This window comes from Leopardus geoffroyi, chromosome C1 (assembly GCF_018350155.1).
Source record: "Leopardus geoffroyi isolate Oge1 chromosome C1, O.geoffroyi_Oge1_pat1.0, whole genome shotgun sequence".
In the NCBI taxonomy this organism is placed as follows: Eukaryota; Metazoa; Chordata; class Mammalia; order Carnivora; family Felidae; genus Leopardus; species Leopardus geoffroyi.
This window is the reverse complement of record NC_059328.1, coordinates 212751938-212776673: the sequence shown is the minus strand read 5'-3', so window position 1 is coordinate 212776673 and position 24736 is coordinate 212751938. Positions and strand designations below refer to the sequence as shown.

General features: G+C 43.2%; 1 protein-coding gene across 3 annotated transcripts in view; it reads right to left on the bottom strand.

Annotated features, from left to right (window-relative positions):
- The window catches only part of FBXO36 (F-box protein 36), an 88246-nt gene that overhangs the window by 58026 nt on the left and 5484 nt on the right, over positions 1-24736 (bottom strand). The gene's annotated exons all lie outside the window — the stretch shown is intronic.

Here is a 24736-nt window from a genome sequence, read left to right as displayed (position 1 = left end):
CACGTGCAGTCCCCCAGCCAGTGACCTTCATCAGCATCACCTTGTATGAATCCCCTGACTATATTCCACATTTCAACACATCACTCGTGGTTCTGCAATGCAGTGAATTTGCTAGTGGGTCCCTCCTGCCTAGGATTCCTAGAAAAGATTCCTTTTTTTTTTTTTTTTTTTTTTTAAGATTCAGATCCTATAGACACATCAATAAAACCCTTCTCGACCAGACTCCCTACCTCGTGGCTACTTCGTTTTGTGCCATTTTTGTGTTCTGTACTTTCTTCTAAAATATTATAGTAAAGAGGTTAATGTTTATTAATCCAGCAAATGTTTACTGAATTTCCACTGTGTGCTTAGCATTATGCTAAGAGCTAGATTCATGACCACGTGTAAGCTGAACATAGACCTTACGTCTTCGCAACCTTTAGTCTATGCAGCTTGCATTAGGAAAGGCTAATTTCCATTTACCATCTCTGGTTGGCTAGAAAAGAAATTCTTTCTCCCCCCCATTAATCTGAATGAGACACTAAGAAACTGATGTTGCCCTGTTGATCATGTCGAGATACTCTCTTCAGTGTCTTGCTGCTTATTCAAACACGCATTTATTTATTTTTGCTTTTATGACTTCATGCTGTTGGCTGCCACTATCCAGGATCACTTGGATGTTTAAGAAGGAAAAATTAGGGGTAACCTTATTTGACCTAGTATTTCTCAAGCCCTTTCCTCAAACTTAACCCTGACGAAGGCCCGGTTTAGGGGATTCCTGGCAGAGAGGATGCAGACCTAAGAACAGGATGCACAGCCAAGCAGACTGGGGAAAGGGTGTTCCAGGTGGAGGGCGACGGACAGAGCAAAGATGGATGGACAGAGGTGAGGAAATGGTGTCTCCATGAGGATGGGCCCTCCATAAACAAGACTGCATAGGGTTAGTTCACAGCACGTTTTAAGACCTGGCTCAGTGGATCACACATGACCCATGGAGGCGCAGCTCTAAGGGCTGTGTTACCTGTCTCTGCTTCCCTTCTCCCTCTTGGGCTGCCCTGCAAAATTGCTACTCCTGTTTTCCTCCCTTCCTTTCCGTCTGCCCAGTTTCCAGTTTCCTCTTTTACCATCGATCCAAGATAGGAATAGTCCTGAACTGAAAAATCTCGCAGAGGCGATTTACAGAAGGAAGTCCAGGTACACTAAATTTTGCACAAAAAAAGAAATCCAAGTTAGGGACAAACTCGTGAGTTAGAGGAGAGTGCTAGAGTGCATTCCAGATAGATCAAAAGTGTCTGGGTGTATTATTCAGGACTGCTGATCTCAAGAGACAGAAATTCAATCCGGAGAAGTTTAAATAAGAAAGCAGTCGTGTCGGGTTATATAACTTGGAAAGACAGCGGCATGGCTGGCCTCAGGCACGACGGGATCTAGGTGGGGGTGCAAAATGACAGCATCAGATTATCAGCTCTTTCCCTTTCCTTCTGTCTCTGCTCCTCTCTGTTGTTGGCCTCATTATCTTCTATTGTAAATGTGTGTCACTTATGCAGTGGGGAGCCTGGCAGCTAGAAACTCCAAGCCTCTATCATCCAGTGTGAGGATCCTCCAAGAAATGATAAACTAACTCTTCCTAATTGAGGGTGGAAGATCCCAGGGAATAATTGCGTGGAGCCAGTCTGTCAACCACCCACATGTGTCCCGGAGGCAAGGGGGAAGGGGGGGGGTGTGTCATGATTGGCCAGGTGTGGGTCATGTGCCTGTCTTTCTGCTTGCACCTGGGTGGATTCCTCACAGGTGTGGAGATGGAAGTAGGGGGAGGAGCAGTGGCTGAAATCTGGGCAGGAAAAAAAAATGTGATTTGATTGGAACAGAGACTTTGTGGCAGAGTATTAGGAGACAAGTTAGGAGTGGGAAATGGGGCCAGGTTGTGTAGATCACTGTCATGCAAATGAAACGGAGAACCAAATATTCAGGAAAGTCTCCGGATGTGTATGTGTACAGCTGATTCTCATTATTCACGGTACTCAGGGTCTAGAAAGTCGCCATCATTGCTGAATCAGCAAATACCGAATCATTGCCCTATGGGAAATACAAGGGTAGGTTCCTGCGAGTCTCTGGTCACGTTTTTATCAACTGATCAATACATAACCTTGTTTTATGAGTGTATATGTTTACAGATACTTTAATATATGCTGTCGATTCATTCATACGGACCTCACAGCCAAAAGCACAATCACTCATGTCTGGACGAAGCTTATCTAACGCACGTATTTTCTGCATCAGGCACATCACAGCCTTCTCCCACTTAGGGGCACCGGACAGCACTTCAGCACTATGTCTGGGGCCAACTTAAATAGCAAACTCACCAAACAAAAAAAAGCACAAACATAAGAAAAACATGGCACCGAAGAGACCACGAAATGGACACTTGCTTGTTTACCCAGTGAGAACTGAAACATGAAGGCAGGTGTTGTCTGGTCCCATCTCAGCTGGGAACGTGCCAGCGGGTGGAGTCAGCATTAGCTCCGCGCGGGTCCAAGAATGACCGGAGAAGCGTCGAGAGAATATGGATGTGGGGGCTACGCAGGCATTTTAGCGAGCAGACCAATTCACAAGTACGGAGTCTCTGAATGAGTAGGATCGGCTGTTAGTTTCCCCCTCAGTATTTTGGAGGATTCATCTGGCACTGGTGGGAGGCACCATGGGAGCCATGTGGGGGGAATGAGGGATGAACACGAGAGGGAGGGAGGGCAAGCTGGCTTTCTAACCCGACAGGACATGACCGTGGTGGGGGTGGGGAAGAGGGCCCCATCGAGGAGGGAGGGAGGGGCCAGCAGTATAGAAGGAGGGAGGGAGGGAGGGGTCAGTGAGTATAGAAAAATGAAGAACCCGGTTTGGAAGAGAATCTGACTTCAATTCTGAAATGAGCCATTGGTCCTGTCAGACACTATGTGTTCTTCGCTCCAAGATTTTTTAAAAAGTGGACATTCAACTGACATGAAAATGAGGAACGAGTAGCATTCTAGTATTAAATATCCCCATTTCCAATCAAACAACCTTATTAATAATAATGGTAATAAAAAACCACACACATGGCACTGACTATTTGCCAGGCATTGTTCGAGGCTCTTTATATTTATTCGTCCATTTATTCCTCATAGACTATGAGGTATCATTATTAGACCCATTTTTATCTTTTTATTTGTATTCATTTTTTATTATTTATTTTTTTATGTTTACCCCAGTCTTATTTATGAGATAGATACATGTCTGTGTACATGTATGTATATGTATATATGTGAGTATCGTGCAATTATTTAAAATGACTATGAAAGAATATAATCCAGTAGAGAGAAAAAATATAGCCCAGAGAACACATGTTAACACAGAAATTTAACATAGCTTAACAACATAGAAAACATAAACACATAGAGAAAAGACAGAAAGGAAAAGTCAAAAATGTGAAAGTAGGTGGCAAGATAATTTAAAAACTTTTTTCTTTCTACTTCTCAATATTTTTTAAGTTTTACACACACACACACACACACACACAAACCCTATTACTGTGCATTGAGGAGGGCACCTGTTGGGATGAGCGCTGGGTGTTGTATGTAAGCGATGAATCATGGGAATCTACTCCCGAAGCCAAGAGCATACTGTATACACTGTATATTAGCTAACTTGACAATACATTATATAATTTAAAAAACCCTATCACCTTTGTGATCGTTGATATTTTTCATTTTATTTTAATAGGCAGTTGGGGGGGAGTGACTGCTACCCATCAGTGGCTCACCCCCAGGTGCTCTAGGTCCCCTTCCAGGACCAGCTGGGTTGGGCTGTCTGTCCATCCTGCAAGTTTGCTGTCCCTGAGGAAGGAAAGGTCCTTTGTGGCTGAGGGAAGGTTTTGTGTGCTTTACAAATAATCTCCTTCAAAACCTTCTGCTTGGAGCCTAGAGCTGTATCTCTACTCCTGGGCTCCAGAGACATGTCTGTCACCCAAGGCTGGGTGTCACCGCAGCCTGGGCACTGCCCTAACAGTCCCGGAATGCTTGTGTCCGAGACCTTAACTGGGGGCAGCCCTGCTGAAATGAGCTCTCTGTCCCAGGTGAGACTAGAACTGCTTCTGCGGCATTCCCCAAAGTCCAGGAGTCCTCCTGGGGGAAGACGACCGGAATGTGGGACGGGAAAAGGGCACGGGATCTGCACCTTCCTACCCTTCACTAATATCCCCAGTGCTAGTTTTCCTTTGACACCCTGGCCGGCCAGTCTCCTTCACTCCCAATGGAGGGATTCTCACACCAATAGGATTTCCCCCTTCTGAGTCTGCCAATTCAGTCCCTCCCTTCTCTTTGCTTTTTGTAGGGATACAGGCGACCCTTGCTACATTTCTCTCGTAATTGCCGTATGGCCACTTCCATTATTACTCTGTTTGTGGAGTCATATTCCCTCTGCTTACCTCCTGGAAATGATTCCCGGAGACCCCCCAACGAGAAGACTACTGTACTCAGAATGGTCATGGCCCAGTGCTTCACAGTGATGTCTCAAAGGGCCACATGGTTCCCTTTTGTTCTTTACTACATTTTTTTTACTATTTACTTTTTTAAGATTTTATTTTTAAGTGATCTTTACACCCAACGTGGGGCTCGAACTCACAACCCTGGGATCAAGATTCACATACTCCACTGAGTGAGCCAGTCAGGTGCCTCTATTAAATATTTATTTATAAAGACTTTATCTGTAAATAATCCCTACACACAATGAGGGGCCTGAACTCACAACCCCAAGATCCAGAGTCGGATGCTCTTCTGACTGAGTAAGCCAGGCGCCCTAGACCCATTTTTAGAAGAACAAACTGAGGCGGAGGGTAGTAACCTGCCTGTAATCCATAAGCGAGTAAATGCCGGAGTCTGTTTATAGAATCCATGTTTAACCAACTGAGCCACCCAGGCGCCCCTTATAGAATCCATGTTTAACTACCATGTCATGCTGGCAGTATTCGTTACGGTTTTTTTTTTGTAAGCTCCCTTTTACCACACTGCTGTCTCCCTGCCTCCCCACTGCCCATGCCAATTCCCCCCACGCCCCCTCCATCCAATGTATGGTTTTGTCAATATTGCTCACCCTTTCTCATCTAAAATCGAACAGTAATAAGCCACATTCACACTAATTTCCTTCTTCATTTTCCTCCCCCAAAACCCAACAATGATCTTTAGCTAATTTCAAATTATAGCCCACAAATCCGTAAGTCTATCAAGTTTCTTTTCTGAATAAGCCTAACTGAACTCCTCATTTTCTTATACTTAAAAAATACCAGTTCGTGGGGCACCTGGGTGGTTCAGTCGGTTAAGTGTCTGACTCTTGATTTCGACTCAGGTCATGATCTCACAGTTCCCTGTGTCAGGCTCGGCACTGACAGTGCAGAACCTGCTTGGGATTCTCTCTCTCCCTCTCTCTTTGCCCCTCCACTGCTCGCACATGCGAGTGCACACACTTTCTTTCTCAAAATAAGTAAACATTAAAAAAATACCAGTTTGCTAGCCTCTAGCAGAAATTGCTTTTTAGTTTTTAATTTATTTTTAATTTTTTTAATTTTTTTAAAGTAATCTACACACAATGTGGGGCTCGAACCCATGACCCTGAGATCAAGAGTTGCACAACCCACTCACTTAGCCAGCCAAGCATCCCACTTTATCTTTTATATTTAAAACAGTAATCATCTAGATTTTTAGGTACTAATAAAATGATTCTTTTTGCCTTAAGCAACTCATGTGACATCCTCATGTTTTTTTTTTAATTTTTTTAACATTTATTCATTTTTTGAGAGACAGAGTGTGAGCGGGGGAGGGGCAGGGAGAGAGGGAGACACTGAATCCAAAGCAAGCTCCGGGATCTGAACCAACAGCACAGAGCCCGACATGGGGATTGAACTCACAAACTGTGAGATCATGACCTGAGCCGAAGTGGGACGCTGAACCAACTGAGCCACCCGGGCGCCCCAACATCCTCATGTTAAAAGGAGTGACACTATATTTCTCATTGGAATACTATTTGATATTTACAAGACAACTGGAAAGTCAGACATGGAACTTTAAATAAATGCAAGTGTTTGTGGAATTTGCCTAGAACATCTACACAAACATCTCTTTTGTTTGCCAGCTTTATTTTAGTTTTGATTTTGCGTTAATTCCTTAAACACAGCTGGTTTCTAAGTGTGGAGAATGTGGGAGAGGTTGTCTTCAAGAAAGGTGGGAAGCATTTAATTCAGCAAACACATACTACTCTGTGGCAGGCCCCTTTATTCAGCACACACAACCTCATGCAGTTTTCATGAAAAGAGCTTGGGCGATGTCTACATCAGCAGTCCGTCTAGGTTCAAGTGCATGGCCACAGCGTGCCAGCAAGGTTGCCAATGGGCCAAGGCTCCAAAATGCTTCACATACCTACTCACGTGCTTCAACAATAAGAATAGCCTTCTAACAATGGCCATCATAATTTAAGAACTCAAAACTTTTTAAAAAACATTTGTTTTTGAGAGAGAGAGAGAGAGAGAGAGTAGGTGCGTGCTTGAGTGAGGGAAGAGTGGGCAGAGGATCCAAAGCGGGCTCTGTACTGACAGCAGAGAGCCCGACGCGGGGCTCGAACTCACGAACCAGGAGATCGTGACCTGAGCCAAAGTCAGACGCTTAACCAACGCTGCCACCCAGGCCCAGGCGCCCCTAAGAACTCAAAACTTTTAAGCTTGCCTTGCACACCCTTATTTATATTGGAGAAGCTAAGCATCAAACTCCCTGTCTCACCCACCCTTCCCATCTCTGGGGCTGAACGTCCTTGAGCTTACTTGGTTCTGCAAGTGACATCTGGCCTGCTACCCTAGCTGCTGCAGGTTGGACCGGGGTGACCATCTGACCTGGACCAGTTAGCACATTTTCAGTTTTAGGTGACGGAAAACCCTGTCAACCTGGTTTGAGTGAAAAAGAGGAGAAGCTTATTGGCTTACAAAGCCATAGGCCCAGCTGGCTCCAGAGGCTGCAAACGAGGCCACAAAGACCCCGATCTCTCTTTATCTCTTGGCTTCTTCCTCCTCTGTGTTGGCTGCATCTGCAGGCAGGCTGTCCCTGGTGGTGACAAGTTTGCAGTTCTTTGGTGATGACAAGATGGCTGATTGTAGCTCCAGGCTCATATCACTACAGCTCCGAGTTGGGGGCAAAGGGAACGCTCCTCCCTCAATAATTTTGATATCAAATTGGCTTCAGTTGGGTTGTCGGCCCATTTCTCAATAACCATGACCACCGATGACGTCAGGTACAGCTGCTTGGACCACATGCAGTGAACATGAAGTAGGATGATCGGGACACTATTACAAGAAGGGAGGCAGGTACTGGTGGCAAAAACATCAACTCTACACATATGACCCAAGGACATGCAATACAGAGGCTTGAATGTGGCCAAGGAGGAGGCCTGCTGGGAAAAACTCAACAGGGACGAGTGGCTGAAGAAAAACACAAGAGCCTCTCTCTGGAGGAAATGGAACTAGAAGTCCAAAACTGAGGAGCTGGTAGGGACAGTATAAGTGGAAGGACACAGAGACACAGAGACCCAGAGACCAGGAGGGAGGGGGAATGCTGGAGTCTCGTGGTAGGGAGCAGGAAAGCCCCTCGAGCTTCTGCTGAGTGAAACCAGGCTAGTCCTGGGGCCCCCGGCACCTGCAACATCCTCAAGTCTTTGGGGCACAGCTGAGCCGCTAAGATTCCTATGATCACTATCCAGGTATTTCCTCATGATGAAGACCCACGGCATTAAGTCCCAAAGGGCTTAACTAACATTTAAGTCAGGAAAGGCAAAGACAAGAAGGAAAAGAGATAAAGGGACAAAACATGGTATACAGGGGAATGGCAGAGAGCACGATTTTCTGTGCTCTAGGAAGCTCCATGCTGTGCCAGGACGGGGTGGTGCTGGTGGTGAGGATGAGGTGTTTCCCATTATTCCTTCTACCCCTTGCCTCCGATTTTATTTCCAGGCTGCCAGCTGGAGAGGCCCCTCACCCCACCCCACCCTTAAGGAAATTTCCTGCAAGTCTTGAATGCTTAGCTTCAAGACCTTACCTAGCTACTAGGGAGGTGGGACCTGCGGTCTTTAGCCAGGCAGCTCTCAGCCCAACTACGAGTTCGGTTCTTTTCTAAAGGGTGAGAATGGCTGTGGAGAGGCAACGTGCCATCTCGGCCACATCCCCAAAGCCAGGCTCTGTGCTGTGCCTAACAATCCCCCTCCTCTGTGCCACCACATCCACCTATGGTCATGTCCCTTCTGCTCCTCTTGCCCAGTAGCTTCCATATGGTTCAGAATGGCCATCTTAAACTTCCTCTTTACTTTTCTATTTCAGTCCCCTGCAGCGAATTGGCTATATCACTTTAAGTGCTTGTCCAAATTTTCTTTTTTTAAGTTAAAAAAAATTTTTTTAATGTTTATTTATTTCTGAGAGAGAGAGAGAGAGAGAGAGAGAGAGAGAGAGAGACAGCGTGAGTGGGGCAGGGGCAGAGAGAGAGGGAGACACAGAATCCGAAGCAGGCTCCAGGCTGTGAGCTGTCAGCACAGAGCCCGACGCTGGGGCTGGAACCGGTGAACCACGAAATCATGACCTGAGACTTGACCGACTGAGCCACCCCGGCACCCCAGTTCTTGTCCAAACTTTCAAAAGAAGGATCACCTTGTCACGCTAGGCCACACAAGTCATACAGTTGCTGGTCAACCAGTGGATTCAATGGCCCAAAGACAGGTGTCTATCTTGGTCCAATTAACTGGCAAGGGGAGGGACAGAGCAACTGCATGGCGCAGATGGTGACTTATCTCAGACGGGACTTAGCCACGGTATGTAATGACGGACTATACAGACAACTGTGCTTTCCCACTGACATATTCAGGCGAATCAAATAGGTAGGTGACAAATATCCTTACATATTGTATTAGTTTCCCATGACTGTTTTAACAGAGGACCACAAACTGGGTGGCTTAAAACAATAGAAATGCAGTGTCTCACAGTTCTGGAGGCTGGAAGTTGGAATTCCTGGTACTTGCAGAGCCCTGCTCTCTTTGCACCCTGTCTTGCCTCTTCCAGCTTCTGTGTTTTACTGATGATCTTCGGTCATCACATGGCCCTCTGTGTCTGTCTTCACACGGCTGTCTTCTTAAAGACACCGGTCAGACTGGAGCAGTGTCCACCCTACTCCAGCATGGCCTCATCTTAACCTACAATATCTGTGACAATCCTATTTCTAAATCAGGTCACTATCCGAGGTAGTGGGGGTAAGGACTCCAACGTCTCTTTTGGGGAGGACACAATTCAATCATAACACATACCTACTCAAGTTGTACAGCCAATTTCTCCACAAATAAAATAGACATCTAACCATTACGGCGGACTTGCTACTCAAAAGGCATAGGACACTGCAGTGAGTACTATGATAAGGATGAGTACGGACACTGGGTGGCTCAGTCGGTTAAGCATCCGACTCTTGATCTCGGCTCAGGTCATGATGTCGTGGTTTGTGGCATCGAGCCCCATGTTGGGCTCTGCACTGATAGCGTGGGGCCTGCCTGGGATCCTCTGTCTCTACCCTCCCCCACTCACACGCACCCGCTCTAAATAAATAAATAAATACATAAATAAGTAAATAAAGTTTGTTTTAGAGAGTGAGTGGGGAGAGGGGCAGAGAGAGAGAGAATCTTTTTTTTTTTTTTTTTAATGTTTATTTATTTTTGAAGGAGAGAGAGACAGAACATGAGCGAGGGAAGGGCAGAGAGAGAGGGAGACACAGAATCCGAAGCAGGCTTCAGGCTCCGAGCTGTCAGCACAGAGCCTGACATGGGGCTTGATCATGAGACGTGAGATCATGACCTGTGCCGAAGTTGGATGCCCAACTGACTGAGCCACCCAGGCGCCTCCAGAGGGAGCGAGAATCTCAAGCAGGTTCCATGCTCAGCGTGGAGCACAGAACCCAACACAAGGTTCAATCCCATGACCCTGAGATCATGACCTAAGCTGAAACCAAGAGTCAATTCAACTGACTGAGCCACCCAGGCACCCCTAAAGAAACTTTAAAAAGAAAAAGATGTGTTTACTGTGTCTTTCTAGATTCATCAGATGTTCTTAGTTATAATGGTAGTCTTAGTGTTAGTAACCTCTTTCCAAAAAAGAAAAAAAGGTACAAAGAAAATCAGTATTCAAAGGCAATATTGAGGAATAATTTTTATTTATTTTTATTTACTTTTAAAAAATTTTTTAAAGATTTTTTTATGTTTATTTTTGAGAGAGAGAAAGAGAGAGAGCGGGTTAGGGGCAGAGAGAGAGGCACAGAATCTGAAGTAGGCTGCAGGCTCCGAGCTGTCCGCACAGAGCCCAATGTGGTGCTCGAACCCACAAACCGTGAGGTCACAACCTGAGCTGAAGTTGGATGCTTAACCGACTGAGCCACCCAGACGCCCCTGATTTATTTTTATATTCTTTAGTCACTGGTGAGATCAAGTGTATTAATTCAGAAAAATAAATGTTACACAGTAGGCAAAATACAAAAGCACGAAAAATGCATCCAACCGCTCGTAGCTCCTTTAGGGTGTCTTACGTGGAGCCTGTGTAAAGGCCAAGATGGCTGCCATCTTCAAGGAAGAAAGAATCTTTTGTAGCTGCAGGAAGTAGTGACCATGAGGAAGAGAGTAACGGAGGAGCTGGAGGCAGCCCCTGAGACGGAGTCTGGCATGAAAGGATATGGATGTGTAAATAACTTTTTCCTGTTGAATGCCAACGTCTCCCTTTAAAAACAAATGCCAAAGAGACATTTCAATAGTTTCAGAGAAGAGAAAGGCTCATGTTGGAACTACAGGAATGTACCAAAAAAATAATGTAAGGCAGGAAGGAAATTGTGTCAAGAGTTTGTATACATAAAATCCTTAAAACATTATTATGAAGTAGAAAGTATTACCTACATCTTTTTGTGTTTTCTTCTTTCATAAGAAAATGAGACCAGGGGTGCCTGGGTGGCTCGGTCGGTTAAGCGTCCGACTTCGGCTCAGGTCATGAGCTCCAGGTCTGTGAGTTCGAGCCCCGCGTCGGGCTCTGTGCTGACGGCTCGGAGCCTGAAGCCTGCTTCGGATTCCGTGTCTCCCTCTCTCTCTGCCCTCCCCCACTCACATTCTGTCTCTCTCTGTCTCTTAAAAATAAACAAACATTAAAAAACCTTTTTTTAAATAAAAAGAAAATGAGACCATTTCAGGAGCCTGACTGCCCGTCTCTCTTCCATTCTCCCAGAAGCTGTCTCCCTCTCCCTTGTGTTGTCTACACAGCTGGGGCCAGAGTCACAGTTCTGTAGTATGGCTGCATTGATGCCATTCTCCTCTGTAGGAAGTCTTGTTTCATCCTTATCACCTAGAATAGGAGTTTCCCAACTTTTTCATAGCAGAACCCTTTTATTAAGGGAAATTCTGTACAGATTTTATGTATATCTATTTATGTGGGACTACATCAATTTATGTTTATCTATTGGACAAAAGGAGTATTTGATGAAGATAGTTTTTTTTGTAAGTTTACTTATTTTGAGATAGAGCACACGTGTGGGGGAGAGGGGCAGAGACAGAGAGAGAGAGAAAGAGGGAGAGAGACAATCTCAAGCAGGCTCTGTGCTGACAGTGCAGGGCTAGATCTCATGACCGTAAAATCATAAACCTGAGCCGAAACCAAGAGTCAGATGCTTAACCAACTGAGCCACCCGGGTGCCCCTGACGTTCTTTTTAAATTCAGATTAATAATATCATCAAGTTAACAAGAACACAGAAACCATTGTCCTAAAAACAGCACTTTGAAATTAGGCAGTGAAATAGAGAGGAAGACCATTAGTGTTAGGACGAGTAGTCAGTTAAGTTCTGCATTTGACGATAAAATAAAAAGAAAACTCTGATCCATGCAGATAATCATAAATCTGTTCTCCACATTCTATCCCAGTGATCTTTTAAAAATGCAAACCTGATTAACATATTTCATCAACTCGTTAAAACGCCGACGGTAAATTGCATCATTATTTCATGTATAGTCCAGAAAAAAAATGCTCAGTAAATGTTGATTTGGGAGATATTAAGATGTAAAAACAAGCGTGTCTCACAATCACTGGAATGTGGTATGCCAGCCGCGTCACCCTCTTAAAGATCAATGGCGTCTGGTTCTCTCGGAATCATGACAACACTCCTGATGTTCACCACTCTGTTCTCTGCACCCTAGCTGCACTGGCCTTCTTTCCATTCACCCAGTCTTCCAGATGGCAGATCAAGCTTCACTTCCTCTGGAGAGCCTTCCCTGACCTCCCTGACCAGGCCACGTTCCTGAGCATTTAAGTGTCTCCTTGACAGCCATGGTGGACATCTTCTTTGGTTCCCATCTTAGTTTGGCTTATGTGTTTGTATGATTAGCATCTAGCTCCATGAGGGCAGAGAACATGAACTTCTGCTCCCCACCGCTCCCCACTGTAGCATCCTGTACACAGAAAGCACTCGAGCATTTGTTGAATAAATGAATTGAAATAAAAAATTTTTAAATTCATGTTGCTAATTTTCAGATATCCTTCAATTCAAAGGATCCAGAAGATTCATAAATGTGAGCAGTAAGAATTGTGTTTCATAGTTGAGTCATTAACAATATCTACCAAATTCCTGTCTCCTTATCACAGATACCAAATTTAGACAAAAGTCATTGAAAATTACTATGCGTTAAAACTCTGTCCCTGAGTGTTATTATCACAAGGTGGTCAGTGTGTTTTTGTGAATTCTCAGTTCCAAGATTCTGTGCTGAGCTGGTAAGTCTGAGCTTCTGATTTTCAGGTTTCCTCTCTGCTCTGATTATACCTGCCTTGTACAGGCATGAATCCAAAGAGGGTTGGTCAGAGCTCAACCTTCTGAAACAATGACACATTTGTAAGAAATTCTACTGTGTTCACAGCGATGATAGATGCTTTCCTCTGGCCTCCACCAAAACATGTTCATCTAGATTTTGGAAGCACGAGTTAAGGCATTAAAATTTGGTATATAAAATATTTGAGGGTGTAGGTATTTCTTTTGTATAACAAGTTTTAAATTAGTGAAAAATATTCCCAAAGAGGTTATTTGAATAAAATGCTTGTGCAACCTCAGAGGTACATTTATTTGCAAAACCAAAGGGTTATATGAAAACCACTGACTCGCTGTATCAAGTTTTTTTTGTTTTTTTGTTTTGAGATTTTATTTTTTTAAGTAATCTGTACAGCCAACATGGGACTTGAACTCACAACCCCGAGGTCAAGAGTCACAGGCTCTACAGACTGCAGCCAGGTGCCCTGGGCTATATCAAGTCTTAAGGCTTGATTTGTCAGGAACTTCCTGATCTGCTCCCTGGCTGCCGCTCAGTGGTCCTGGCACCCAGCTTCACATCCTGCAAGAAGACAATACTTAGGACTTGTTCCGGAACAAGCTCTGTGCTCACGCGTTTGCGCAAAGGCCCATCCCTGGCTTTTCTGTCTTGGTCTCAAGCTCACATCTAGTAGTTTTCACGGAGTCTTCCCTGATGTGCTGACTTTTCAGGATTCCCTCCAATTCCCTCACCAGGCAGCTCAGATCTCTGCTACATGACCTTGCTGTCACCTGTCTCCCCACTAGACCGCAAGCTTCCTGAGGGAAAGGAACTCATCTTTGCACTGTTGGCACGTCCGGGACTTGGTATGCAGCAAACACTGAAAGAAGCCCTTTCGGAGCTTTGCCAACTTGGGTAGTTTCAATTGTTTGCCAGTAGAAAAATTTCTATCTTGTGGTTTTATTTTTTTAATTTTTTTTAAAAAGTAGGCTCCACGCCCAAAGTGGGGCTTGAACTCACAACCGCGAGATCGAGAGTCATGTGCTCCACCAACAGAGTCGGCCAGGTGCCCCTCTCTTGTGGTTTTTTAAATTGTATTTCCTTGATCACTAGTAAGATTAAGCATCTTTTCGTGTTTCTTAGTTATGTATTTCAGTTTCTTCATGTTCCTTGCCCATTTTTCTGCAATGTTATTTACTTTATTAATTTGCAGATATTTATTTATTGCCTCGACACTTGTGAGACTATTTTAAAGCTCTCCCACGTAGGAAATTCCATATCCTTTCGTAGTCATTCGTCCCACTGAGCCAGTTCTTCCCTACATTTAACCCAAATCCCACACGCTGTGGTGGGGGCTAATGCCTCTCGTTTTGAGCCCTGCTGAGTTAATGGAGAATAGCTGATTATCATCAATTATGATAAAATCATTCTTAAAAAAAAAAAAAAGTACTATTAAATAACCCAGACCTACCTGTGTAGTTAAATAATCATATAATTATTTTAACCTATATGAATGGATTCGATTTCCTAATTATCTTTCTCTTTACTACTCAACTGTGAGTCTTCTACATTCTTGAATCTAGAGCTTAGAAATGGGGCCCAGGGACTGGCTAGCGGTAAGCGTAACCGGAAGATGAACTTACGGTTGCTGATTTCTGCACTCCTATTCTTGCCTCTCATGATGGCGCCTCCCCCTCTTGCAAGGCTACTTTTTTATTTCAGCGCTTGATAATCACTCCTAAAATATTCATCAGCCAGACTGAGCAAGATTACAGAGCAAGAATTCCCTTTTAGTAATTATTGCTCTGCCCCAAGCACTTTTGACACTCTTAATCAAAATTCTGTGGCTCTCTTACCATTTGTCCATATTGGTAAGGAATCTACGTTAATAATGTTGATCCTACCCTCTAATACATAAACCATTTTGGCAAATGGGTTTTAAGGCAAATGAAATGGTATGTTTCTTCTTCTTCTTTAAATGTTTATTTTGAGAGAGAGAGACAGAGAGAGAGACAGAAAGAACACGTGCTAGCAGTGCGGCGGGGGGTGGGGGGGATGCGGAGACAGAGAAGGAAAGAGAAAATCTCAAGTGGGCTCTGTGCTGACAGTGCGGGGATGCAGGGCTTGACCTCACGAGCCGTGAGACCATGACCTGAGCCGAAATCAAGAGTTGGACGCTTAACTGACAGAGCCACCCAGGTGCCCCTCGTCTTTTTTCCCCCTAGATCACTGGCCACTTTGTCCTGACCCCCCATTCTCCAAGTCAGCATGTATCTTCATAACTATGCTCTGAGGTTGGTCCTCTGTCCAGTGAGCCTTTATAGGATGGTTGTAAACTGATTCCCTAATAAATGGGTGTTTCCTATAGAATATAATCTTAAACATGTTAAAGTCAAAAATAGACTGCACCAATTCTTCCAAATCCCCCTTTCAAGGTTATAATGAATGAGTCTCACAAGGCTTTTTTCTCTTCATGAGTATTCACTTATCTGTTCAAAAACAAAAAACAACTTTAATTCAGATGACTCTTTAACTTTAAAAAATTATACTGCTAGAGTTGTCCTAACAAAGTACTCCAGACTAGATGGCTGAAACATAGATTTATTTTCTCATAGTTCTGGAAGGTAGAAGTCAAGGTGTTGGCAGGGTCGGCCTCTTCTGAAAACTTTCTCCTTGACATGTAAATGGCTAGTTCCTCCCTGTGTCTTCACATGGTCTCCTGTCTGTGTATGTCTGTGTCTTAATCTCTTTTTATAAGGACACCAGCCATATTGGATTAGAATCAACCCCAATGACCTTGCTTTTTCTTTTCTTTTCTTTTTTTTTTTTAAAGGTGGAATAGATTGAGAAAAGCTAAGGCACAAATACAGACTTTAGAAACAGCAGCATTAATGTGGTCATGAAGGCAAGAAGCACTTCAGTTGCCATAAACCTAGAAGAAACCAAGAAAGAATCCATGGACTATAACAAAGGGAAGCATTTCAAGAAAAGGCTGATCAACAGCATGCAACGTCAAGTATGCTAAGGTCATAAGACATCCTTTAGATTTAACAATTCTAGATGACTGAGTAACATACCAGGAGTAAGAGGGAGGTAGGAGTTGTCTTAAGGAATGAATGAGAGAAAGGTCATAGAAGCAGTGAGTACTTTGTGAAGGAAAAGAGGAGGTGAGAGACAGAAAGGACGTGGGGATGCCTGGGTGGCTCAGTTGGTTAAGCTCAGCATCCAACTCTTGATTTTGGATCATGTCATGATCCCAGGAGTGTGGGATTGAGCTCCATGTCAGGCTCAGCTGGGCATGGAGCCTACTTAACATTCTCTCTCTCTTTCTCTCTCTCTCTCTCTCTCTAAATAAAAGGGATGTGGGGTCAAGGATGTGACTTTTATTTTGAAGTGACAATATGAAGGAAAATAATCCAAGAGTAATTTGTTGCATATTAATCTCTGAATCATTGAGTCATTCATTGTTTTCATTGAAAGATTATTTTGTTTTAAATGGAAACCAAGCTGAGATGTAGCTGTGGCATTTAGAAAAACCTAAGTAAGACTGGCCAAAGGTTATTCTCTGCTTGGTCATGATGGATGGATCCCAGGCAATTCGTTTAAGCTCTCTAAATCCCAGTTTCTCACCTATGTAATAGTCGTACCCATTTTGTAAGCTTGTTTCAAGGATTAAATGCCTCACCTGTTATAAGCACTCGATGTTTAATTTTATTACAACAATTAGGTCTGTTATTAAGAGGTGGCTTTAGAGGGATCCGGCAAATTCTATTCCTGGATTTTAATATGGTTCTTAGGTGAATAATTGTTCATTGAGATATATAGTAAGAAAAAAACCAAGCATCTTTTAATTTTTTTATTTAAAATTTTTTTTAATGTTTATTTATTATTGAGAGACAGAGCGTGAACAGGGGAGGGGCAGAGAGAGGGAGACAGAGAATCGGAAGCAGGCTCCAGGCTCTGAGCTGTCAGCACAGAGCCCGACGTGGGGCTCAAACTCACAAACTGCAAGATCATGACCTGAGACGAAGTCGGACGCTTAACCGACTGAGCCACCCAGGCACTCCCCAAACATCTTTTTAAAAAAATTATTTTAAGTTTATTTACTTGAGAGAGAGCAAGCACAAAAGCAGGGGAGGGGGAGAGAGGAGAGGCAGAATCCCAAAGCAGACTGCACCATCAGCCCAGAGCCTGATGTGGGGCTTGAAGTCACGAACTGTGAGATCATGAGTTGAGCTGAAACGAAGAGTTGGATGCTTAACCAACTGTGACACCCAGGCACCTCTTTTAAAAAAATTTTTTAAGTTTATTTATTTATTTTGAGAGACACAGAGAGAGAGACCAAACTGATCTTTTACCTAAGTAAGCAGGGAATCTATTTCAATGTTAAATCATAACTTGTTAAAAAGTTTATTAATTTATTTTGAGAGAGAAAGAGCGTATGAACACGCGAGTAGGGGAGAAGTAGAGAGAGGGAGGAAGAGAGAGAATCTCAAGCAGGCTCCACGCTGTCAGTGCAGAGCGACTCGGGACTTGATCTCATGAAACTGAGAGATCATGACCTGAGCAGAAATCAAGAGTCAAACGCTTAACTTACTGAGCCACCCAGGCACTTTTGAAAGTGAAGAATGCTACCAATCTCTCCAAATCCCTAAATAATCCGAGAAACCGTTTAGAATTTCTAAATGTTATGATGTTAGAATACTAGCATAGTTATTCACTTCTTTATATATTCAATTTATTTTATCTAAAAAAAAAAGTTCACCCATTTCTCCCATTCCCCACTCCCTGCCTCTGGCAATCATCAATCTGGTTGTTCTCTATGAGTTTTGTGTGTGTGTGTGTGTTATATCTTAGATTTCACATACAAGAGAGATCATATGGTATTTTTGCCTTTCTCCGACTTATTTGATTTAGCATAATACCCTCTGGGTCCCATCTATGTTGTTGCAAATGGCAGGATTTTTTTAAGTAGGTTTCATGCCCAGCGCAGAGCCCAATGAGGGGCTTGACTCATGACCCTGAGATTAAGACCTGAGCTGAGATCAAAAGTCGGATGCTTAATGGACTGAGACACAAAGGCGCCCAAAGATTTCATTCTCTTTTACAGCTGAAAAATATTCCACTCTTTGTGTGTGTATGTATATAACTGCTTTGTCCATTCATCCACTGTTGGACACTTACACTGTTTCCGTATCTTGGCTATGATAAATAATGCTGCAATGAACATGGGGGTGCATATATCTTTTTGAATTAGTGTTTTTATTTTCTTTGGACAAATATCCAGAAGTCAAATTGCTGGGTCATATGGTGGTTCTATTTTTAATTCTTGAAAATGTTTATTTATTTTGGGGCACCTGGGTGGCTCACTCAGTTACGCATCCAACTTTGGCCCAGGTCACGATCTCGAAGTTCACGAGTTCGAGCCCCATGCCGGGCTCTGTGCTGACAGCTCAGAGACTGGAGCTTGCTTCAGATTCTGTGTCTCCCTCTCTCTCTGACCCTTCCCCACTTGTGCATGCTCTCTCTCTCTCAAAAATAACTAAACATTAAACATTTAAAAAATTTAAAAAATGCTTGGTCTCTTTATTTAAAAAAAAGTTTATTTATTTTGAGTGGGGGGAGGGGTAGAGAGAGAGGAAGACAGAATCCCAAGCAGGCTGTGACAGAAGAGAGAAAGACAGAATTCTAAGCAGACTCCATGTTGTCAGTGCAGAGCCCAATGTGAGGTTCAATCTCAGTGAGATCACGACCTGAGCCGAAATCAAGAGTTGGCTGCTTAACTAACCAACCACCCAGGTGCCCTGCTATGCTGAGGCTTTTAAGTTCGATATAGTCCAACTTGTTTGCATTTTGGCTTTTGTGGCTTTTGCTTTGGGTATCAGATTTAAAAAATCATCCCCAAGACTTATGGCAGCTTACTGCCTATGTTTTCTTCCAGGATTTTATGATTTCAGGTCTTCTATTCAAGTCTTTAGTCCATTTTGAGTTTGTGTACGGTATGAGATAGTGATCTATTTTCATTCTTTTGCACGTCTGTCCAATTTTCCCAAAATCATTTACTGAGGAAACTTTTCCTTTCTCCAGAGTGTATTTTTGGTTCCTTTATCATAGATCAATTGACCATATAGGTGTGGGTTTATTTCTGGGCTCTCTATTCTGTTCCATCGATCTGTAGGTGTATTTTGGTGCCAATCCCACATCGGTTTTTTAATTTTTATTTATTTTTAAATATGTCTTTTGAAGTTTATTTATTTTGAGAAAGAGTGAGGGAGTGCAAGCTAGGGAGAGGGGCAGAGAGAGGGAGAGAGAGAATCCCAAGCAGGCTTTGCGCCCTCAGCGTGGAGTCCGATGCAGGGCTCGAACTCACGGAAATGCAAGATCAGGACCTGAAACCAACAGACAGACACTTAACTGACCAGGCACCCTGGGACTGTTTTCTCAATTTCTTTTTCTGATAGTTCTTTATTCGTGTATAGAAATGCAACAGACTTTTGTGTACAGATTTGGTATTCTGCGACTTTCCTGAATTTGTTTACTAGTTCTAACGGTTTTCTGATGGAACCTTCGGAGTTTCCCATGTCATCTACAAACAGGGACGGTTTTATGTATTCCTTTGCAATTTGGAACCTGTAATTTCTTTCCCTTGCCTCATTGCCCTGGCTAGGATTTCCAGTACTATGTTGCATAAAAGTGATGAGTGTGCATCCTTGCCTTGTGACAATTAAAACTTTCAGTTATCACCATTGAGTATGATGTTAGCTGTGGGCTTGTCATACAGTATGTGGCCTTTATTGTTTTGAGGTATGTTCCGTCTACACTGCTTTGCTGAGAGGTTTTTTTTTTTTCTTTTTAAATCATAAACGAAAGTTGAGTTTTGTCAAATTGGTACAATTAATAATCTTTGGATACTGAAGTATATGAACTCTTTGCCTGCTAAATATGCGGCCAACATTTTCTCCCAGGCAATTTATTAATTTTAAGTATTATTCATGAAACAAAACCTTTTTATTAAAAAATTTTTTTTTTTTATTTTGAAGTAATCTGGACACCGAGTGTGGGGCTCAAACATATAACCCTGAGATCAAGAGTCACATTCTCTACTGTGTGAGCCAGGCAGGCGCCCACAAAACTTTATTTTGTAGGTACTTGATCTGCCATTCTTCTCCCTTCTGGCTTCCAGATTCAGAGTCTTGTGTATACTCTACCTCCAGACTCAAATGATATTCTCCCTGGGGCGCCTGGGTGGCGCAGTCGGTTAAGCGTCCGACTTCAGCCAGGTCACGATCTCACGGTCCGTGAGTTCGAGCCCCGCGTCGGGCTCTGGGCTGATGGCTCAGAGCCTGGAGCCTGTTTCCGATTCTGTGTCTCCCTCTCTCTCTGCCCCTCCCCCGTTCATGCTCTGTCTCTCTCTGTCCCAAAAATAAATAAACGTTGAAAAAAAAATTAAAAAAAAAAACGATATTCTCCCTTATTTTCTTATGGTACTTTCATAGTGTACGTTTGTGTGTATAACATTTAGCTCTTTGATCCATGTAAGATACTATTCAATGGTTCTTTATTTCCGTACTGATCTCAAATGGTAAGTGGGAATTTTCTTTGTTTGTTTGTTCGTTTATTCTGAGAGAGAAAGCAAGCATGAACCACACTCAGGGGAGGGGCAGAGAGAGAATCCCAAATGGGTGCCAGGCTGTGAGGGCAGAGCCCTACTGCAGACTGGTGGTGATCCCACGGAACTGTGAGATCATGAGCTGATCTGAAATCTAGAGTCAGATGCTAAACAGACTGAGCTACCCAGGCTCAAATGTTAGGAGGCATTTTCTTTTCTTTTCTTTTTTTAATGTTTATTTTTGAGAGAGAGAGAAAGAGCAAGCCTAGGCGAGGGAGGGACAGAGAGAGAGAGGGAGACACAGAATCTGAAGCAACCCCCAGGCTCTGAGCTGTCAGCACAGAGCCTGACGTGGGGTTCAAACTCACAGACCGCGAGATCATGACCTGAGCCAAAGTCAGACGCTTAACCGACCGAGCCACCCAGGTGCCCCTAATGATAGGTGTTGTTTAAGGAGTGGTGAGAATGGTGATCCTGGAGTCAGGAAGCACTCAGTTTATAATAACCTAAATAATAACTTAGAGAAAAACAGCAACCTTGAATTTTAGCATATAGCTTAAAGTCCTATTTTTTTTTGTAAATAAAATTCATTTATTCATTCAAAATAGAAACTTTCAGCAAACATGAAATGAAAGGAAACATCTTAAATGTGATTTAAAAAATCTACAGCACACATCATACTTTATGGCAAAATACTGAAAGCCTTTCCCATAAGTCTAACAGCAAGACAGAATGCCTGGTGTCATCATCTTTCTTCAACATTTTAGTGGCAGTCTTAGCCAATGTCATAAGGTAAGGACAAATAAGATAGGAGGCTCAGAAAGGAAGAAACATGTCACTATTCACAGAAGACAAGAACGTGTCAGAAAATCTAAAAAGTTACAAATTTTTAAAATTAGTAAGTGACTTGGTAAGATCACCAGATAAAAGGAAATTTACTGGAAGCAAAAATCAATTGTTTTATTAAAAATTTTTTTAATGTTTTTATTTTTGAAAGAGAGAGAGAGAAAGAGAAAGGGAGAACGAGTAGGGGAGGGGCAGAAAGAGAGGGAGACACAGAATCTGAAGCGGGCTCCAGGCTTTGAGCTGTCAACACAGAGCCCGATGCAGGGCTAGAACTGGGAAACCATGAGATCATGATGTGAGCCACCCATGCACCCCTAAAATCAATTGTTTTCATTAGTAGCCATAAATAGAAAATACAACTTTAAGAAGCAATATAACTTACGATAAAATAGGTAAACACCTAGAAATCTAACAAAAATATAAGATTTCCATACTATAAGATATTGTTGACCAAAATTAATGAATACCTAAAAAAATTCTAGAAAATGGGTACACTGTATTTGTTGATTGGAAACTTGATATCATAAAGATGTCAATTCACCACAAATGAAGCTATATATTCATTGCAATCCCAATCAAAACACCAATAGGTACTTTGTGGAAACATAAGCTAATTGTAAACATAAAAAATAAAAATAAAATATGACGTGAGTAAAGAGTTACTATAATCCTTTTATGGAAAAGGTGAAATTTGGCAGGTTTGGCATTGGAAGAAAACAACACAAGAAACATTTCCTCAGTAGTTGGCCGCTCTGTACCAGGCACACTGGTAGGTATTTTGCAGTCAATATTCCCCAGAACCTCAGCTCCTGAGATACTCAGAGAAAAGGGGGTACCAGAGTCACAAGCCTATAGGAAAAGCTCCAAGGTACAGTCTCCTCTTGAGAGATTCATGGTGGACAGCAGGATTTGAAAGGCTCTGACAAATTCCGGAGAAGAGAAGCAAATAGACTGTGTTTGACTCAGGATTTTCCAATCCTATTTGATCAGACAACCTCTCTTTGAAAAACACTGGCCTGGAGTGCTTTATGTATATATATATATCTGGCTTTTACTGTATCTGTGAAATAGCCAAGAGCTGAATGGCTCATTTTACAGATGAAGAGATGGAACCTCAGGCAGGTGGAGACTTATACCAGGTCACATAGCTACTAATATAGAATCTTCAATGCAAATCTAATTTTTCTCAAAAAAAAAAAAAAAAAATCGAGTGCTTTTTCCAGGATGAAATACCACTTTCATGCAAAACAGCATTTTAGAAATGGAATAAACCTTCGTGATCTCTTGGACTAGGAAACTTACAACGTTGATGAGGCAACTGGGGCCCAGAAAAATGAAGTGCCTTGCCCCAGGTCAAGAGCTTGCAGGCTAGCAGGAGGAATAAAAGAACCCATGACTCAGTGACTCCCAATTAAGTGCTCTACTGCCCCATATAATTAGGAGACAAATCTGTGTCAGTGTAGGGTGAGACCAAATTAACTGCCCAGAATGAGTAGGTGCTCATAGGTGCTGAATGAACGATTTACCTGAGAAAAGATATGATCCTGGCGCTCTGTTGGGCCCTCGTGTAATTTTGAAATGAGGGTTTAGGAGTCACTGGACAACTGGCTTCTAATATGGTAAGGCACTGAATACTGTAATTTTTAAGAATTTGATCAGCTTATTTGTATTATTTTATCCCCCCCTCCCCAGAAGTGCCACGTCACTTTGGAAAATGAAAAGGAATTTCCATTTCTGAAGAAAAGCCACTTAACAATTCGAATCGGGTACCTCCTGGAGTGTCACGGGCTGGGAATCACTTTTCCGAAGGGCATCAGGTCTGAGGAATGGAAGGACAATGCAGGAGGCGTGAACCCCTGGCGGAACCCGTGGGGCAGGGCAGGGAGCTCAGGGCAGGTGTAGGTCGCTGCAGGTCAGAAAGAGGTGGGAAAACCAGAACACTCCCGAGCAGGGCCTGGAGCAGAGGACCGGACGTTCGAAGAGTGAAGAGGGGAAAAGCCTATATTTAACAGCAGAGGGAAGAACAAGGAGCTTTGGGAGACAAAGAGACAGCCCCCAAAGAGGGGGATAGGTCAAATCGTAAAGAATAGGCAAGAGGAAAATAAGCTAAGGCAAGCATTCCGCTGAGTTTTGGACTTTAAAAGGAGCGGCAGGGGAGCCAGGGTGGCTCAGCCGGTGAGGTGTCAGACTTTGGCTCAGGTCAGGATCTCTCATGGTTCGTGGGTTCGAGCGCCGCATAGGGCTCTGTGCTGACAGCGTAGAGCCTAGAGCCTGCTTCAGATTCTGTGTCTCCCTTTCTGCCCCTCCTCAGCTCTCACTCTCTCTCAAAAATAAAATAAACATTTAAAAAAAAAAAAAAAAAAAAAAAAAGGGGCGCCTGGGTGGCGCAGTCGGTTAGGCGTCCGACTTCAGCCTGGTCACGATCTCGCGGTCTGTGAGTTCGAGCCCCGCATCAGGCTCTGGGCTGATGGCTCAGAGCCTGGAGCCTGTTTCCGATTCTGTGTCTCCCTCTCTCTCTGCCCCTCCCCCGTTCATGCTCTGTCTCTCTCTGTCCCAAAAATGAATAAACGTTGGAAAAAAAAAAAAAATTAAAAAAAAAAAAAAAAAAAGGAATGGCAGTTCTGCATGGAAACGTTTTGGCTGTGGCTGGTGGCCATTGGGCAGAATGGGCGCAATAGCTTGATGTCCGAGATAATGGCATGACATCAGTCCATCAGGGGGAGACGTCCCCTTAGGGACAAGGCAAGAGTAACCAGAAGCAAAAGGGGAATGTATGTTTACTCCCCTCTGCTGTATCTTCTCCATGTCTGTGATTCTTGGGGACCCTATGTGGGAAGCAGGGCTAGAATTAAGGCATGATTTAGGGGCTCCTGGGGCCTCTGGGAAAATGCCATCATGATAACAAGTTGACTGCACCCCATCCTACTTCCAAAATGTGCAACCTGGTGTCTAGTTAATACGCTTTTATTTATTTATTTAGAAAGTTTTAAGTAATCTCTACACCCAACGTGGGGCCCGAATCCACAACCCTGAGATCAAGAGTCGCATGCACCACTGACTGAGCCAGCCAGGCGTCCCTAGTTAGTATAATTTTAGATTACTTGAGAGATTCTGTTCTTTAAGCTTCATGGGGTGGGGGCATATAAATCTATTCAGTGGATGACCTCTGCCTTATTTTCTTTTCTAGATCTCCTTTTCAGCTCAATAATACTATGTCATCCACAACAAAGCAAGAGGACAAAGTTGTACTTTCTCAAAAGTAATTATCAGCTGCATTAAAAAACAAAAGACAAAAGCAAAAAATGTAAAATCAGAAGTTTCTAGACCTTAAAATTTCCTAAGTAGCCATTAACCCATTTGCACCTTCTAAACTTGTTGAATTAGAACCCCTCCCCCCATCAGTAGAATCTGGTGACACAGTTATTAATGCTGCTCATTAT